The sequence below is a fragment of the Natator depressus genome, chromosome 27 (assembly GCF_965152275.1).
Source record: "Natator depressus isolate rNatDep1 chromosome 27, rNatDep2.hap1, whole genome shotgun sequence".
Lineage (NCBI taxonomy): Eukaryota > Metazoa > Chordata > Testudines > Cheloniidae > Natator > Natator depressus.
Genome location: NC_134260.1, coordinates 2,749,161 through 2,767,032, shown reverse-complemented (window position 1 = coordinate 2,767,032; position 17,872 = coordinate 2,749,161). Strand labels below are relative to the sequence as shown.

At 49.0% G+C, this 17,872-nt stretch overlaps 1 protein-coding gene and 1 long non-coding RNA gene across 2 annotated transcripts in view; both read left to right on the top strand.

Annotated features, from left to right (window-relative positions):
- Nucleotides 1-17,872, top strand: part of DNAAF19 (dynein axonemal assembly factor 19) — a 180,587-nt gene that overhangs the window by 36,177 nt on the left and 126,538 nt on the right. The gene's annotated exons all lie outside the window — the stretch shown is intronic.
- LOC141978587 (uncharacterized) lies at nucleotides 13,368-16,454 on the top strand. The gene is made up of 3 exons (XR_012636404.1): nucleotides 13,368-14,302; nucleotides 14,419-14,501; nucleotides 16,204-16,454. It is a non-coding gene; the product is annotated as an uncharacterized LOC141978587 (long non-coding RNA).

The following is a 17,872-nucleotide window of genomic DNA, read 5'->3' as shown; positions in this document are numbered from 1 at the left end:
GGGGACCAGCGTCACCGACGGAGATGAGGTCATGAAGGGAATCGCTTCCAACACTGATTGGAGGTCCATCCACCTCTCCAGGGATGGCAGAATGTGTGGCGGTACTGTGACGACTAGGTCCAGATGGTGCTTGCTGGGAGTATAGACCAGTGCTAGCCACATCTGCAGGGTCTGAGATGTAGCCACATAAGTCCATATGGCCCAGCAGGCTGAGGCAGACCCAGGCGGTTGTGCGGGGGGGGTGGGCTCTTACATGGGCGATAAGGTTCGAAATGGCTCTGAACTACGACGCTGGTAGGAAGGCCCTGGCCTGGGTAGAGTCGAGCACTACCCCTAAAAACTCTATCCACTGAACTGGGGTCAGAGTTGATTTCTGCTCGTTTATAAGTAGATCCAGATCCTGACAGATGGCCCACACACCTGACTGAGGCTGCGCTGAACCTGTGCTTGACACCAGCCTCTGACGAGCCAGTCATCGAGGTATCGGTAGATCTGAACACCCCGGCACCTTAGATAAGCTGCCACTACTGCCATACATTTCGTGAACACCCTTTGGGCAGAAGAAAGGCTGAAGGGCAGCGCCGTAACCTGGCAAGGATGTCGGCCCATTATAAATCGTAAGAACCTCCTGGGTCCATGGAAAATGGAGACATGGAAGTAAGGGTCCTTTAAGTCGAGGGCAGTGAACCAGTCTCCCGGATCCAGAGACGGTATGGAGGAGGACCGGGAGACCATACAGAACCTCAACTTCTTGAGATACTTGTTGATCCCTGCAGGTCTAGGATGGGCCTGAAACCCCCCTTGGCCTTTGGGATTAGGAAGTATCAGGAACAGAATCCCTTTCCCCTCTCGTCCTGAGGAACTTTGCCCACAGCCCCTATCCGTAGGAGGGTTTCCACCTCCTGGGTGAGAAGCTGCTCACGAGAAGAATCCCTGAAGAGGGATGGGGAAGGGGGATGGGAGGGAGGGAAGGAAGAAAACTGCAAGGTGTAGCCAGATGTTATGGTGCTGAGCACCCAACGGTCTGAGGTAATTCAGGCTCATGCAGTAAGAAACTGGGATAATGAGTCCAGAAAGAGAGGGTGGGGTACCCTCAGGCGCACCCTCAAAATGCTTGTCACTGGCCACTTTGTTGGCAAGCAGGGCCTGACTGTGGAGCCGAGGAAGACTGGGTTGAGTGGCGCTGCTCAACCCATCTGTCTTTCCTCCTGCAGCAGCTTTTCCAGGGAGGACCTGAGTACCTGGATGGCGGTGGAGATGGCTGGAAGTGCCGCCTTGCGACTTAAGGGGTATAGAGGCCATGAGAATGCAAGGTAGCCCACGAGTCTTTCAGTCCATGCAGCCTGGTGGTCACGGTGCCATAGTGGACGAGGGCAAGGCAGTGGCCAGAGCCTCTCTCCAAGTGGCACTGGGTTCAGCAGCACGCTCCATGGCCTTGGGTGTCACTATGCGTGCAGTTCATGGCTGCAGTCCTTGGGGCTCTCGAATGAAGTCCAGCTCTCCAACCAGGATCTCCCATCTGCTAGGAGAACAAAGCATCACCCTCAAAGGGGAGGTCCTGGTTGGAGAGCTGGACCTCATTCGAGAGCCCCAAGGACTGCAGCCATGAACTGCGCCACATGGTGACACCCAAGGCCATGGAGCATGCTGCTGAATCCAATGCCACTTGGAGAGAGGCTCTGGCCACTGCCTTTCCCTTGTCCACTATGGCCAAGAACTCCTGCCTGGTCCCCTGGGACAAGGAGTCCTTGAACTTGGACACTGAGTCCCAAACATTATAATTGTACCGCCCCAGCAATGCTTGCTGGTTGGCAAGATGCAGCTGCAAACTGGCAGTCAAATAAATCTTTCTGCCAAACAGGTCCAATTTCTTAGCATCTTTATTTCTGGGGGTTGCACTAGTTTGCCCTGTCTGTCCTGCTCATTGGAGGTGGAGACCACCAGGGACCCAGGGGGATACACATATTCAACCCCCTGGGCTAGGACACAGTACTTTTTCTCTGCCCTTTTTGAAGTCGATGGGTTTGCCACCGTGCCTTCATGAGTTTAAGCACCCTGCCATGCACTGGAAGGGCCACTCTGGATGGGGCCACCGCAGCCAAGATATCAGAAAGGCTGTCGGGTGGCTCCTTAAGTTCCTTGATCTTTAGCCCTACGTTGGGGCCACCCTCTTGAGAAGCTCCTGGTGGGCACGGATGTCATCAGGTGGCAATAATGTGGCTGGACCAGCCACTGCCTTGTTGGGGGAATAGAAGGAGGCAGCCACCGGTGGTGCGGCTGGCTCCTCCTCAGTGGTTGGAGCTGGCTGCACCAGAGCCGCTGAGGCCTCTGTCCAGTTCCGAGTCGGTCTCCGGTACTGGTCATTGCATAGACCGTGTGTCAAGGTTCCTCCCCCACTCTGAACTCTAGGGTACAGATGTGGGGACCTGCATGAAAAACCTCCTAAGCTTATCTTTACCAGCTTAGGTCAAAACTTCCCCAAGGTACAAAATATTCCACCCTTTTGTCCTTGGATTGGCCGCTACCACCACCAAACAAATACTGGTTACCGGGGAAGAGCTGTTTGGACACGTCTTTCCCCCCAAAATACTTCCCAAAAACCTTGCACCCTACTTCCTGGACAAGGTTTGGTAAAAAGCCTCACCAATTTGCCTAGGTGACTACAGACCCAGACCCTTGGATCTTAAGAACAATGAACAATCCTCCCAACACTTGCACCCTCCCTTTCCTGGGAAATGTTGGATAAAAAGCCTCACCAATTTGCATAGGTGACCACAGACCCAAACCCCTGGATCTGAGAACAATGAAAAAGCATTCAGTTTTCTTACAAGAAGACTTTTAATAAAAATAGAAGTAATTAGAAATAAGAAATCCCCCCTGTAAAATCAGGATGGTAAATACCTTACAAGGTAATTAGATTCAAAACATAGAGAACCCCTCTAGGCAAAAACCTTAAGTTACAAAAAAGATACACAGACAGAAATAGTTATTCTATTCAGCACAATTCTTTTCTCAGCCATTTAAAGAAATCATAATCTAACACATACCTAGCTAGATTACTTACTAAAAGTTCTAAGGCTTCATTCCTGGTCTATCTCCGGCAAAGACAAAATGTAGACAGACACACAAACCCTTTGTTTCTCTCCCTCCTACCAGCTTTTGAAAGTATCTTGTCTCCTCATTGGTCATTTTGGTCAGGTGCCAGCGAGGTTACCTTTAGCTTCTTAACCCTTTACAGGTGAGAGGAGATTTCCTCTGGCCAGGAGGGATTTTAAAGGGGTTTACCCTTCCCTTTCTATTTATGACACCGTGTGTGAACCTCTGAAACCACGGAGGGCACTTGTTGGGAGTATGTGCCCAGCCCAAGAGGGAACCTCCAGGGGGTCCAGTACTGCCACTGGAGTGGCCATTGGGCAGGTGACCAGGGGCCCGATGGTGGGCCGGCTGCGGACTCTTGTCCATAGGATCAGTAGCATCGGTGCTTCGAGGGAGAGCTAGGCTCACTCTCGGACCCTGAGGAGGACTCCTCCCTGGGAGACCAGGACGGCGCTGTTGCAGCCGCGTGGTGACTGTGGCATGCTGGAGAGCGGTGCTGTGCTGGGCGGCAGTGCCACGGTGCTGGTGACCGATGCTGCCGTGCCAGAGTCACGCTGTGTGGTGCTGTGGCGACTGCCATCACGGTGCTGGAGCCATACTGCACGGTGCCAGAGACGTGCTGCAAGGGGCTGGGGAGCAGCGTTGGGACAGTGAGGACCAGTGACCGGCAGAGACAGTCTTTGTGAAGGGGAATGTCGAGCTGGTGACCAGTGCCACGATGGCAATCGGTGCCACGCAGGAGGTGGGCCCATCATGGATTTCCCTTTAGAGGGAAGTGCTCCGGAGGGCTCCCCCAAAGCTCGGCCCAGTCGTGAGGTGTGGGTCGAAAGGGGAGAGACATTAAGTCCTTTGCAGCCTGAAAAGCCTCCAGTGTCGAGGGGGCCAGGAGCTGTAAAGGGCCCTGATTGCTCCTGGGAGTTGGCGGTGGCTCGGTGCCCTAGGCAGCATCCCCGCCACTGCACACGGCTCCGGGGATGAAGAGTGGCCCTGCGCGGGTGTCAGTTTGCTTGGAGACTCCTGTGCTGCCGTGCGTGCAGTTGGAGAGGGACCCATGTGTCACTGTGACTTTTTCTGTCTTTCCTTGGGCACAGGGGAGGGAGAGCGGTGCCAGGAGGTGCCCAATGCCGGAGGAGCACTCCGCACCGATGCTGACATGCTCAGTACCAAGTCGGAACGACCTGGTTCCGATGCAGGGCATAGGGTGGCCTCCATCAACAGGGCCTGCAGCCTAATGTCCCTGTCTTTAAGCATGCGGGGTCTAAAGTACTTACAGATCCTGCACTTCTGTTGAATATGAGCCTCGCTGAGGTTCAAACAGCTCATGTGTGGGTCACTAACTGGCATGAATTTGTGACATTGTCACATGGCTTAAATCCTGGGGACCAGGGCATGCCCACTAACCCCAACTACTAAATACACTCAGCTAGCTCACTGTGTACAATAAGAATAACTCGGAGAGTCCAGAACAAGAACCAGGATGGGAGCTTGCAAGAGAAAGAAGCATTCCAGCAACCAGCACGGGTGGTAAGGAACTGAGAGGGTGCAGGGCCGGTGGCGCCCCCCATACTGGTGCATGAGCATGGGGCCCCAGGGGGCACCAGAGCCAGCCCTACGGACACCACTGAGAGAAAAGTATCCGACGCCGCGCACGTGGGTGCGCACACACCTAGCATGGAATCGACATGAGCAAACACTTGAAGAAGAACATCTCTATCCATATTGTAAGGTAAAATGTAGCTGTGTAAATCACCAAACAGGAGAGAGATATTAACTCGTGTGAAATGCTGATTTCCCAACAGGAAAAGGCCATCAACCCCAGACGAGTGTGGGAAGGACAAAAGACTTTGTTGTTCAGTTATTCCTCCCATGGAGATGAGTCATGCAAGTGGATTCCTCCCATCAGCTGAGTTTGCACATGGCGGGGTGGGGTGGGGGGAAGGGAAGAGAATAAAATCCCCTAACAAGAATGATGTGAACTGGCTCTCTAGGCTGCTTGGATTCTGGAGGCAAAGTTTCTAGCCAGAGCAAGGGATTCTCAGCTGCTTAGCCTGGGTTAGCTCGACAGGACGTTATTATAGAAGCTTTTCTAATCTTTTGAAATTTAAGATTGTAACTTGTGTGTATCCATGTTTGCCTGCTTTAACCTTGTCAATAACTCTTGTTTCCCTTTCCCACTAATGAATCTTTAAATAGCATATTACACGATTGGGAGATCTAAGGTGCAACTGACCTGGGACAAGGGACTGGTCCTTTGCGTCCAGAAGTAACTTGAATATTGCTGTGATTCTTGGTATAAGAGACCATTGGTCACAAACGTAGGCTTACTGGTGGCAAGACATGGAGCACCCAAGGGACTGTCTGTGACTCCTGGCTAAGGCTGTTACAGTGCCTGGTGAGTTTACACGTGATGGTGAAATCTAAGTACAGAACTCACAGCCAGGTTGGCGTTTGTGCCCTGCTACTTGAGGTTGGCACTCACACTCTTGAGCCACTGCAAGACAGGCTTGATAGCATGTACCTGGCTTGGATTTGCCCCACCGCCCATGGGCCCTCCGTCCTGTACTGAGTTCGATTGGGCCAGGGTCAACGTGCAGTCAGCTGTCACAGGTGGGCCAACGAGAGGCTCCCACAGGCCATGTCACACAACACTGACACCTGCCTCTGACCAGATTTGAGAGGGGGCTGTGGGCCCTGCACTTGGCAGATGAGGCTGCTGCAAATTGGCCTGGCAAGCTCCGCATCTGCTAGGAAGAGCAGTTCAATCACACCAACCCAGACATTTCCAGTCAATCTGTGCTCACCCCTGTGTCTGGAAAGAGGTTAACCCCTTCACATCCAGACAGGAGAGGGTCACTGCATGAGTCACACAGACTTTTAATAAACATAACACAGAAACTTCCCACATTCTTCACGGGCACACTCATCAAAGCAATGACTGTATTACCCTGTATAAGGTCAGACACCCACCCTTCCATCTTATCATTGAGAACAGCAGGCTAAGTAGCTGCTAACAGGTACGGCACCATCCAGAGCAGATTAAAAACCTCCTAAAAGGAAAAAAAATCTTATTTATAGAGGTGAAAAAAGCGTATTCTTAGCAAGCACCGTGCAGATCCCTGCTATTACGTAATGAGAAATTTCTGAACTTAGCAACTCCTTTGTTCCTCTGATTCCAGAACTTACTATAGACCATCTGGCTGTGATTTTTCAGTCATGACTGAACGGAGCAAGCAAAGCAAAATCCATTTCCCTGTCTGGCCTTGCACATGGAAAAATAAAAATTATTTGGGACTCCCCAACAGCCTCATAAATCCAGGGAGTCCGTTAGGACTGCGACATCAGAGGCCTAGTGCAACATAGCTAGGTCCTGCTGGAGCCAAAGCTAGGTCAATGGAAGAATTCTTCCGTCTCCCTAGCACCACCTCTCAAGGAGATGGATTCACTACAGAAGTGGAGAAACCCTTGGCACTGCTGTAGCCAGTGTCTACACTACAGTGGCGTGGCTGCGGCACTGCTGCTGCGGTGCTCGTAGCGTAGACGTACTCGAACATCTTTCATCTCTCGCACAAAAACGGGTTGTTGTCGCCATGTTGGTTCCAATCTATTAGAATTACAAGGTGTGGGGGGGGGGGGTGAGGGGGGCAGGGGAACAGTGTTTTCCCCAGGAATTGAAATGGGGGGGGGGCTTCAAATTTACAGGGCACGGGGAGATCAGGGCCAATGAGGGGTGAGACCATGAGGGTGAAGGTGGCTCTGTGGCACCATAATAAACATTGAAAAATGTTTCATGACCATTTTATTAGATTTAACTCATGTTTTAAAATCATCACACAAATTAAAGTTGGCTACTCAAGCCTTCTATGAAGCACGACACCTGCATCCTTCTTGGTTTCTTGTTATAATTTTGCACAACTCTGTTAATGAACTTCTTGAATGCAATGCGTTCATCTTTGGTGGCTTCTCATGTGTCCGGTACTTCCATTCCTTCAATTGATGTGCTCATTAGTTCATTCACATGATCAGGCAGAAGGTGACTTCTTTCAGAACACAAAATTCTATTCAATGATGAAAAAGAACGCTCAACTGTAGCCGTTGTGACTGGGAGAAACAAGAGATGAATTCCTACTTCTTTCAGCCCCGGAAACATAGCACAAAGATCGGGTCGAGCCACTAGTTATGATAAAAAAGAAGCTGAAGCCAAATCTTCATTCATTCATCATATGATATTCCACTGTGTGTTCAAATTCTCTATTCTGTCCTGAGCGCATGGATGAGGATGAGGACTGAGAGGTCAGATATAGAGTGATCACTTTTCACAACGTGTTCATCCATGGGTGATAGGGTGTTTTTGTTTTTTATCATTTGTCTCTGAGAGTTCATTCAAGAGTGCAGTGATTGTCTGGTTTCACCCACATAGTTGTCATTGACGTATTTAGTGCACTGGATGAGGTACACCACATGAGATAGGCACGTGCGTAGGATCCATAGATATTGAAAGGTGTGTTGTGGGAGGTGTTGATCATCGTAGGAGTGGAGATATGTCTGCAGGTTACATCTGTTGTTCTGGCAGGGTCTGGTGCCACTTTGAGGTGGAGTGTCCTGGTCTGGGGGAACTTGTTCCTGATGAAGAGCTTGGCAGACTGGGGGGTTGTTTGAAGGCCTGAAGAGGAGGTTCAGAAGGATTTTGTTCAGGAGGGGGTCCCCATCAAATATGGGTTATAATTATTTGATGATACCCTGTAAGGGAGCTTAAATTCATAATTTTGCTAGACACTTAAAAACATGGTCTTAATAAAGACACTGGGTTTATGGCTTATTACAACAATCTGTAACCCACTAACCCCCCCTTTATTGTGGTCTGACTGTAAAAGTGTTAACAGGCCACTTCACTCTGAATGGCCTCTTACAATGTGTGTTAACTACTTATGCTAAACAATCTGTTCTACCTTGTATTTAGCTGTGACACTCTGAGGGCTTGTCCACACTTAAAATTCTACAGTGGCACAGCTGGATATGTGTAGCACTTCCATGTAGACGCTGCCTATGCTGACCAGGGGTTCTCCCATTGGTGTAGTTAACCCACCTACCCGAAAGGTGGTAGTTGGGTTGATGGAAGAATTCTTCTGTCGACCTAACGCTGTCTACACAGGGACTTAGGTTGGCTTAACTACTGTACTTGGGTGAATTTTTCATACCCCTGAGCAATGTAGTTATGCTGACCTAATTTTCCAGCAAAAAAACCAAGTACTTGTGGCACCTTAGAGACTAACAAATTTATTTGAGCATAAGCTTTCATGGGCTAAAACCCACTTCATCGGATGCATGCAGTGGAAAATACAGTAGAAAGTTATATATACACAGAACTTGAAAAAATGGGTGTTGCCATACCCACTGTAACAAGACTAATCAATTAAGGTGGGCTATTATCAGCAGGAGAAAAAAAACTTTTGTAGTGATAATCAGGATGGCCCATTTCAAACAGTTGAGAAGAAGGTGTGAGTAACAGTAGGGGGAAAAATTAGCATGGGGAAATAGTTTTACTTTGTGTAATGACCCATCCACTCCCAGTCTTTATTCAAGCCTAATTTAATGGTGTCCAGTTTGCAAATTAATTCCAATTCTGCAGTTTCTCATTGGAGTCTGTTTCTGGAAGTTTTTTTGTTGGAGAATTGCGACTTTTAGGTCTGAAATTGAGTGACCAGGGAGGTTGAAGTGTTCTCTGACTGGCTTTTGAATGTTATAATTCTTGACGTCTGATTTGTGTCCATTTATTCTTTTGCGTTGTCCGGTTTGCCAATGTACATGGCAGAGGGGCATTCCTGGCACATGATGGCATATATCACATTGGTAGATGTGCAGGTGAACAAGCCTTTTATGGTGTGGCTGATGTGATTAGGCCCTATGATGGTGTCCCCTGAATAGATATGCGGACAGAATTGGCAATGGGCTTTGTTGCAAGGATAGTGGGTTAGTGGTTCTGTTCCTGGGTTAGTGGTTCTGTTGTATGGTGTGTGGTTGATGGTGAGTATTTGCTTCAGGTTGAGGGGCTGTCTGTAAGCGAGGACTGGGCTGTCTCCCAAGATCTGTGAGAGTGAGGGATCGTCCTTCAGGATAGGTTGTAGATCCTTGATGATGCGTTGGAGAGGTTTTAGTTGGGGGCTGAAGGTGATGGTTAGTGGCGTTCTGTTACTTTCTTTGTTGGGCTTGTCCTGGAGAAGGTGACTTCTGGGTACTCTTCTGGCTCTGTCAATCTCTTCTTCACTTCAGCAGGTGGGTATTGTAGTTGTAAGAATGCTTGATAGAGATCTTGTAGGTGTTTGTCTCTGTCAGAGGGATTGGAGCAAATGCGGTTGTATCTTAGAGCTTGGCTGTAGACAATGGATCGTGTGATGTGGTCTGGATGAAAGCTGGAGGCATATAGGTAAGTATAGCGGTCAGTGGGTTTCCGGTATAGGGTGGTGTTTATGTGACCATCGCTTATTAGCACCATAGTGTCCAGGAAGTGGATCTCTTTTGTGGACTGGTCCAGGCTGAGGTTGATGGTGGGATGGAAATTGTTGAAATCATGGTGGAATTCCTCAAGGGCTTCTTTTCCATGGGTCCAGATGATGAAGATGTCATCAATGTAGCGTAAGTAAAGTAGGGGCGTTAGGGGACGAGAGCTGAGGAAGCGTTGTTCTAAGTCAGCCATAAAAATGTTGGCATACTGTGGGGCCATGCGGGTACCTATAGCAGAGCTGCTGATTTGAAGGTCTCCATTGTCCCCAAATGTGAAATAGTTGTGAGTGAGGACAAAGTCACAAAGTTCAGCCACCAGGTTTGCCGTGGACATTATCGGGGATAGTGTTCCTGATGGCTCGTAGTCCATTTTTGTGTGGAATGTTGGTGTAGAGGGCTTCTACATCCATAGTGGCCAGGATGGTGTTTTCTGGAAGATCACCAATGGATTGTAGTTTCCTCAGGAAGTCATTGGTATCTTGAAGATAGCTAGGAGTGCTGGTAGCGTAGGGCCTGAGGAGAGAGTCTATATAGCCAGACAATCCTGTTGTCAGGATAGCATAGACCAAGCCTGAGTACCTTTCTCAGAGCTGAAGAGCTCTGTGGAGCTCGAAAGCTTGTCTTTTTCACCACTGAAATTGTCCCACTAAAGATATTACCTCACCCCTCTTGTCTCACAAATAAAAAAAGATCAGTCAGCTGTTACAATGCATGTTCGGGGCCTGAAGGGGATGTCAAATGGTCAGAAGACAATGCTGCAGTGGGAAATGAAACGGTTAGACGTCATCCTCAAGAGGAGGCCATTAAAAGCATGAATGCTGGATTCTGTAGCCTTTTATTTTAATTAAAGTGAATTTTTTAATATTCACCATGGGGTAGGCTCTGGTCGCTACAGTTTCAAGTTTAACAGAGTGAAAGTCACCTCTGCTACTTGCTTCCGAGTTAGAGTCTCTAGGAACACACAAAGACCAAGGGTAGTGACCACACATACAATCATCAGTACAAAGTCTGCTCTATTTTACAAGATGTATTAAAGTTACAGTTAAAGTTATGATTACCCAAACATATAGAAATTCTATACACACCTATGCACAAGTTACAATATAGTTATACTCACATCCTTAACAGTAGTGTTAGGGTCTGATGGGTCTCATGGCTTGATCATCAGTAGAGGGTTGGTTCCTGCTGGAGTCTCCCAAAGGGAGCTCAATTTTCCCGTTCTGGGCATCCCCTTTTTATAATGTGATTCTGTCTATACCTACATTCTGTGCATATTCATAAAAGTGTCAATCCTCTTTTCTCTTATTGGTCTGTGTCCCCTGGAAACTTAGGGGGACCCCAATTTTCTATAGGCTGTGTGAGTTCCCTTTGTTCTCATTAGCATTGACGCACAACCTGTATCCTGTGGTTTAAGACACATGTCTGAGACCGATGAGCCTTGGAGTATTTTTATGATCTAATATTAATCTGGGTACTTTTGCACAGTATTACCATTTGGTATCTCTTTTCCCATAATCTTAGGACATTGGGTTATTTCTCGGTCATTGGCTTAAGTCATCATTTCTTGTCTCCAAAGCCTAAACTAGCTAAGCTAAAGTCTTGCAGGTCTCAGCCTACGGGTTCTTGCGTTTCAGCTTGTCTTACTCACGTTTAATATTTGGTTCCTCTAAATACTGATCAATCTTATACTTTTATTATCCTACAAATTCATTCTAATTAACATACAATGAATATATGTAATATAACATATTGATTAATCATAATGTCACACAATAAATGGATACTAAACTAAAATCATTGGCTACAATTCACACATCACACACACACCCCTCATGCACTCACAAACTGCCCTTGTTGTCACCTAGGAAAGGGCACACACAGGTCAGTAGCTTTGAGACTCAGTAGAAGCAGTTGCACAATGCTCTTTGCCTACAGCAGGGATCGGCAATCTTTCAGAAGTGGGGGGCTGAGTCTTCATTTATTCATTATAATTTAAGGTTTCACGTGCCAGTAATATATTTTAATGTTTTTAGATGGTCTCTCTCTCTATAAGTCTATATATTATATAACTAAACTATTGTTGTATTGTAAAATAAACAAGGTTTTCAAAATGTTTAAGAAGCTTCATTTAAAATTAAATTAAAATGTTGATCTTACACCGCCGGCCCGCTCAGCCCGCTGCTGGTCTGGGGTTCCGTTCACCTAGGCCGGCAGCATGCCATTAAAAATGGGCTCGCATGCCGTCTTTGGCACACGTGCCATAGGTTGCCGACCCCTGGCCTACAGGGAGCTGCAGGGAGCAGCTGCCAATCCCCTCCCCAGATCCAGCGCACTTGGGATGAGGGATGCCCTCGCAGGAAGCATTTCCACGCAGTGCGTGGGGAGTGCAGGTAACAGATCAACTGATGAGCCTGGTCTGTTAGCATCTGCAGTCTCGCACCTTCACAGCCTCAATCAGGCCCTTTGCTGCACACAGGCTCCCAGATACAGGGGTGCAGCAGTCTGCACATGTGCACTGAATTGCAGAATGAGGATCTAATTCCAAACCCAGCCTGTAAGGTGCAGTAGGCGTGAGCCACATTGTAGGGAATGGCTTATGCCCTCAGTTTGCCCACAAGCTGAGCATCTGCAACTTCCATTACTATTATGTGCATTCAAGTAGCACCTAATGCCCACAGCGAGACTGGTACCCCATTACACTGGGCGCCTCCCTCCCATAGTAAGAGGTGGTTCCTACGTCAGCGCTCACACTCTGAAAAGGCGAGACAGCCAGAGGACGCGCTGTTATCCTCATGTTACACGTGCGGCATCGGGGCCTAGCGGGATTAAATGACTTGGGCCACGGTCACATTGCTAGGCTGTGGCAGAACCACAGCCAGAGCCCAGATTTCCTGGCTTGCAGTCCAGGGCTTTACCTGCACGACTCTTCTTCCTCTCTACATAGCTGAGCACGGGCTGCTTGTCTGAGTAAAGACTGCCCAAACAGGACCTTCATTTCTCCTGTCCAGTACAACGTGGTAGTTGGTGAAGTATGGGAAAATTCCCTGGGGCCGGGGTTCTTTCCCCCCTGCTGTGGGAAGTTTGCTAATTAGGCTCCAGCTGCAAGCATGAGAAATCAAGGCCCAGGCAGGACGCAGCAGGGGGGAAAGCCGGTTCGTTTCTCTGGAAGGCAGTGACACCTGTCAAGCAGCATGTGCAGCACCGTCCGTCCGAACCAGACTTCAGCCCTGCTGCTGCATCCGCAGCATGTGCGCTCAACAGAAGCCTTGCCCTGCATTTTGGGTACAGCTCCAGCCTGAGATCGGGGTTAATTTACTAAGCATGAAACGTCTGAAAGGGGGTTTACGTATCCAGTTTCTGGTGTCTGTTAAGAATCCGGGGTATGCTGGGATGGCCTCTCACTGCAGCTGTATGCTGGGTCGAAGGTGGGGAGTGTGAAGAGCTTGCAGAATCTTGATGAATTTTCACAGCAGCTTCACAGTTGCAATGGGCCAGTCAGAAAGCGACTGTAACCCATCCTCTGAATTCTCTCCTGCTCATCCCTTAGTCACACACATTTAGAATAACAAACAAGCATCCTTGGCCTTAGCTCCCACGGATGTCAGTGGAGGCTGCAGAGACTCCGTGCCCTTGAAAAGACAGGTTCCCAGGCTCCCTAATTAAGAGGCCACTTTTGAACATTTGGGTCGAAATGACTTTCCCAAGATCACACAGGGATCCGGGGGAGAGCCAGGAGTAAAATCCAGGGTTTCCCTGCCTCCCTGTCTCATGCTGCCTCCAAGACACTGACGTAGCGTGGCCTGCTTCGGCTGGTTTGCGTATGGGATCTGGAGCTCACAAATAGGGTTTTTTACCCTCTCTCTCTCTATGGCTCCAGGGGCAGGAGGTGACACATTTCACTGTTGTAACATGGGGTCACAGTGTGAAAACAGGTTGAGAAGCAAGCCCCACTTTCTGTTAGATTGGGAGCCCGTTCTCTGGAGCCCATTGAGAGCAGCAGCAAAAGTCCAAATGGGAGCAGATCCAAGCGCTCACAACCCAACGTTACAGCTTGTATAGCACGGTCAAGCAGCAGCAACCTGATGGACTGAGGGTCAACGCCTGCTTGACCCTGCATGAGCAGGACTCCAAAGTGGGACACACTTGTGCTACCGGCAAGATCAGCTTCTCTGTCAAAAGGCTGCTGCATCCGTAAGGAGGGTTACTTACCGCACAGGAACTTGAGCCCTTCCAGACGTTTCGTCCCTGTGCGCTCCACTGTGAGATGCGTGCGCAGCTGGGCGCTCTCAACCGGAGAAGGCAAAGCGGAGTTTGTGGGGCCGGGCCTGCACAGAGCAGCACCTCATGCCCCCACGCAAGGGCATACAAGGAGGCATGGGCCTGCTGGCACTCATTTCCTCCAGTTCCAAGTGTTTGTCTCTCCGTGTATTCCACTGCCTGCACTCCTTCCCCTCTGCTCCGGACCCTGTTGGAGTGTGGCGCTCAGGGCGGAGGAGGCTGCGAGGAAGTTGGTAGCAGGGATGCTTGTTGTACTGCCGTTCCTATCCGCAGCTGCAGCTCCAGTGGCGCGAATCAGCAGACAGAGCACCAAGCTGCACGTCCTCTAGCAGCACGTCCAATAAGGATGCCGTAGAGGCCGCCTGTGCTCGCCTGGTGCGAGCTGTAATACGGCCAAGAGGGGGGAGCTTTGCTATTTTGTAGCATTCTGGTATGCATCCTGAAACCTACTTAGAAATCCTCTGGGAGGATATGTCCTGTCCAGGTGACCATTCTGCTATGGCAACAGAGGCCCAGAGATTTTCTAATGGGTTTGGTTTTTGGCAGGTAGAACACCAGGGCACAAGTGACGTCGAGGGAGTGAAGTCTCTTGGCTGTGGAAGAGGCAGGGGTTTTCGGGAAAAATACAGGTAAGTGAATCGACTGATTGATATGGAACTCAGAAACAATCTTGGGGAGGAATTTGGGGTATAACCTAAGGGAGACCTTCTCCTTGTGGAATATTATATACGGAGGGCTTACATCATGGCCCCTAGCTCATTGACCCATGACCAAAGCTATGGCCACTAAGAACACCACCTTCATAAACAGGTAGGTCATGGCACATGTTGCCCTGGGCTCGAAGGGCAGAGCTTTGAGTGCTGACACGACAAGGTTAAGGTCCCATTGAGCTGTAGATTTAATGACTGTTGGAAAGGTCCTGATCAAGCCCGGGGCTGCGGTGGGGACAGGAGAGATGCCTCTCCCCCGGTCCCAGCTCTGCGGCTGTCCAGGATGCCTAGAACTTTAAGGAGAGGAGACAGTCTAGGATGCCTCTCTCCCGGCCCCAGCTCCAGGGCTGCAGTGGGGATGGGAGAGACACCTCTCCCCTGGCCCCAGCGTGAAGAGACACGTCTCCCACAGCTCTGGGGCTGCGGCGGGGAGAGACGTCTTTCTTCCAGCTCCAGGGCTGCAGCAGGGTTGGAAGAGATGCCTCTCCCCTGGCCCCAGGGTGGAGAGACACCTCTCCCACAGCTCTGGGGCAGCGGTGGGGAGAGACGCCTCTCCCCCGACCCCAGCTCTGGGGCTGCGGTGGGGACGGGCCAGACGCCTCTCCCCCTCTTTGCTTTAAAAAGTTAAGCTTTCTAAGTAACATTCTCTAACTAGCTTATATCTTTTGCATGGCTTTTGTTTTACGTGTATACAATTTTGCCTAAAAATTTAAGAGTCAAGTGATGCAAAACTTCTAAAGTATTAATTAAAATCTTGGTGTTTTAGAGTCTACTGAATGGTATTGGCCGGTAGGAGGGTGGGAACAGAGGAGGAAGGTGGCTAAAAGATTTTAGTGACGAGAAATGGCTGGCATTAGCTGCTGGTCTGAATGTTCAAAATATGTAGAACTTGCAGTAAAACAACTCAAAACTCAGGAATCGAAATATAAAATTTCTTTATTTTTATATTGCTTTTATCAGTAAAATTAGAAGCTGTAAATCCCTTGCATTACAATGAATGATTTCTTTACCTGTTGGCATAAAGAGCCATTTCCCTTCACTTTTAGACCTAGCATTTGAGGATGCACCATCATTAGAGTGTATTTTGAGACTCCAGACACCTCAGAGCAGCATTACCTATAAAGAAACATTTTTACATTTATGGGGGCAGGTATTAGGGTTCATACTAAATAAACATCCCAAGCAGTGCGCCTTGTTATTTATCCCTTGTTTTAATGTTCTGTCTTCTTCCATACCTGTGTAAGCAGAGTCAGGATGAGCTCTGCCCTGACATCTGGTGGTGAGTCATGGTGGGTTGTGGAAAAGAACTTCAGGGGCTGATCTCATTTGCATAGGCACCCCCCCTGCCTAGATGGTCACTTTGGCTGCTGTAGGAGCCCCAGTTTCTCTGTTATTGGGGCAGGAAGAATAAACTATTATCCTGATTATGTGAATTAAGGACAGTGGAACTGTACTTGGCCCTTTGTTATGATGGAGGGTCTCACCATTAACTAAGCAGCACTCACTAGGCAAGGGTCATGGGTTCCAAAACCCACTAAATTGAGTAAGAGAGAGAGACTGGGGACAGGTATGGGCCTTGGTGAGGGCCCTATGCGCCAATTGTATTGTCTCCTGTCTCCAGGTGGAATATCGGAGCTAGTTTTGATTCTACGAGGAGTCTAGTTACAGGCTGCTGAGCTGAATGCACTTTGGGCCCATGGTGCACCAGCCCTGAGGCTCCCCTACTACGAGCTGAAATCACCGAGCGTTGTGTTAAGCGTGGGGGGCCTGAAGATACATGGTGGAGCAGTTTGCGGGACGGCTGGAGCGGCTCACAGGGTGGCGAGCGAAGCGGAGCGGATGGCAGAGCAGAGCAATTTGTGGGCCGGTTGGTGGAGCGGAGCGGAGCCCCACAGAGAGGTTGGGCAGTTGGCTTCGGACAACGTAAGGTGCCCCTTAACACCCCCCACCCCATTTCCACACAGGTTGGGAGGTAAAACTCTGCAGATAAACTTTTGAACTCTGGCGCTGCACTGACCAGGGACAGAGACTTTTGGGTTGCTGGACTCAAGAACCAAAGGGAAAGGACACAGCCCAATTTGCTTGGGGTGGGTTTTGGCTCATGGGCTGCGTTATGAATCCTGTTGGTGGTGTTTCCCCAACATAATGGCACATTGTTTCTCTCTGTTATTAAAAGGCTTTTGCTACACTCAGACACTGTGCTGGTAAGAGGGGAAGTATTGCCTCTTGGAGGTGCCCAGTGGGGGTGGTATATATTTGTCCCAGGTCACGGGGTGGGGGGTCAAGCTGGTTTTGCATTGTGTTATTGGAATGGAACTCCTAGATACTGAACCCGGCCCTTGTTGCTGCCAACTCTGACGGGCAGAAGGGTTACATCTGTGGTAACTTTTAAAAAATATTATATCTAGGTGTTTTCGTTTCTACTGATGGCACACATCCGCACATTACCTCAGTATTGGTGCTGCACATAACAAAATTCATTCCACACATGGGTGGAAAAAATTAGAGGGAACATTGATCATGTTTCCCCCCCCCCCCAATCTCTTTTCCAAACTAAACTTATCCAGTTCCTTCAGCCTTTGCTCGTATGGCTGCATTCCATCCCTTTGATCATCTTTGTTGCTCGCCTCTGGAGCCTTTCCAGTTTCTCCACATCCGTTCTATACACTGGTGACCAAAACTGGACACAGTACTCCAGCTGAGACCTAACCAGAGCTGAGTACAGCGGTAAGAGACTGAAAGCCAGGACCTCCATGGTGGCATTCTCTGAAATGCTCCCAGTTCCACGCGCAGGGCCAGTTAGACCGGCAGAACTGCAGGGTCCCAATGCGTGGATGAGACAATGGTGTAGGGAGGAGGGGTTTAGATTTATTAGGGGGCTTTTTGGAAAGGGGGAGCCTGTACAGGAAGGATGGGCTCCACCTACACCAAACTGGAACCAGATTGCTGGCACTTAACATTAAAAAGGTCGTAGAGCAGTTTTTAAACTGAGGGCTATGGGGGGAAACCGACAGGTGCAGAGGAGAACATGGTTTGGACAGAGACATCCCTTAGGGGAGGATCTATTAATGGAGATTCACTATGTCCTATAAAGGAGAAGAGGCTGGAAGATGATAAAATACGAGTAGGATCTGATGAGAAACAGTCAAATGGAAAAGAGTCCCATTCAATTACACCATGTAATGGCAGACAGCTAAAAAGTGACAAGTTTTTAAAGTGCTTATATACAAATGCTAGAAGTCTAAATAATACGATGGGTAAACTAGAGTGCCTGGTATTAAATGAGGATA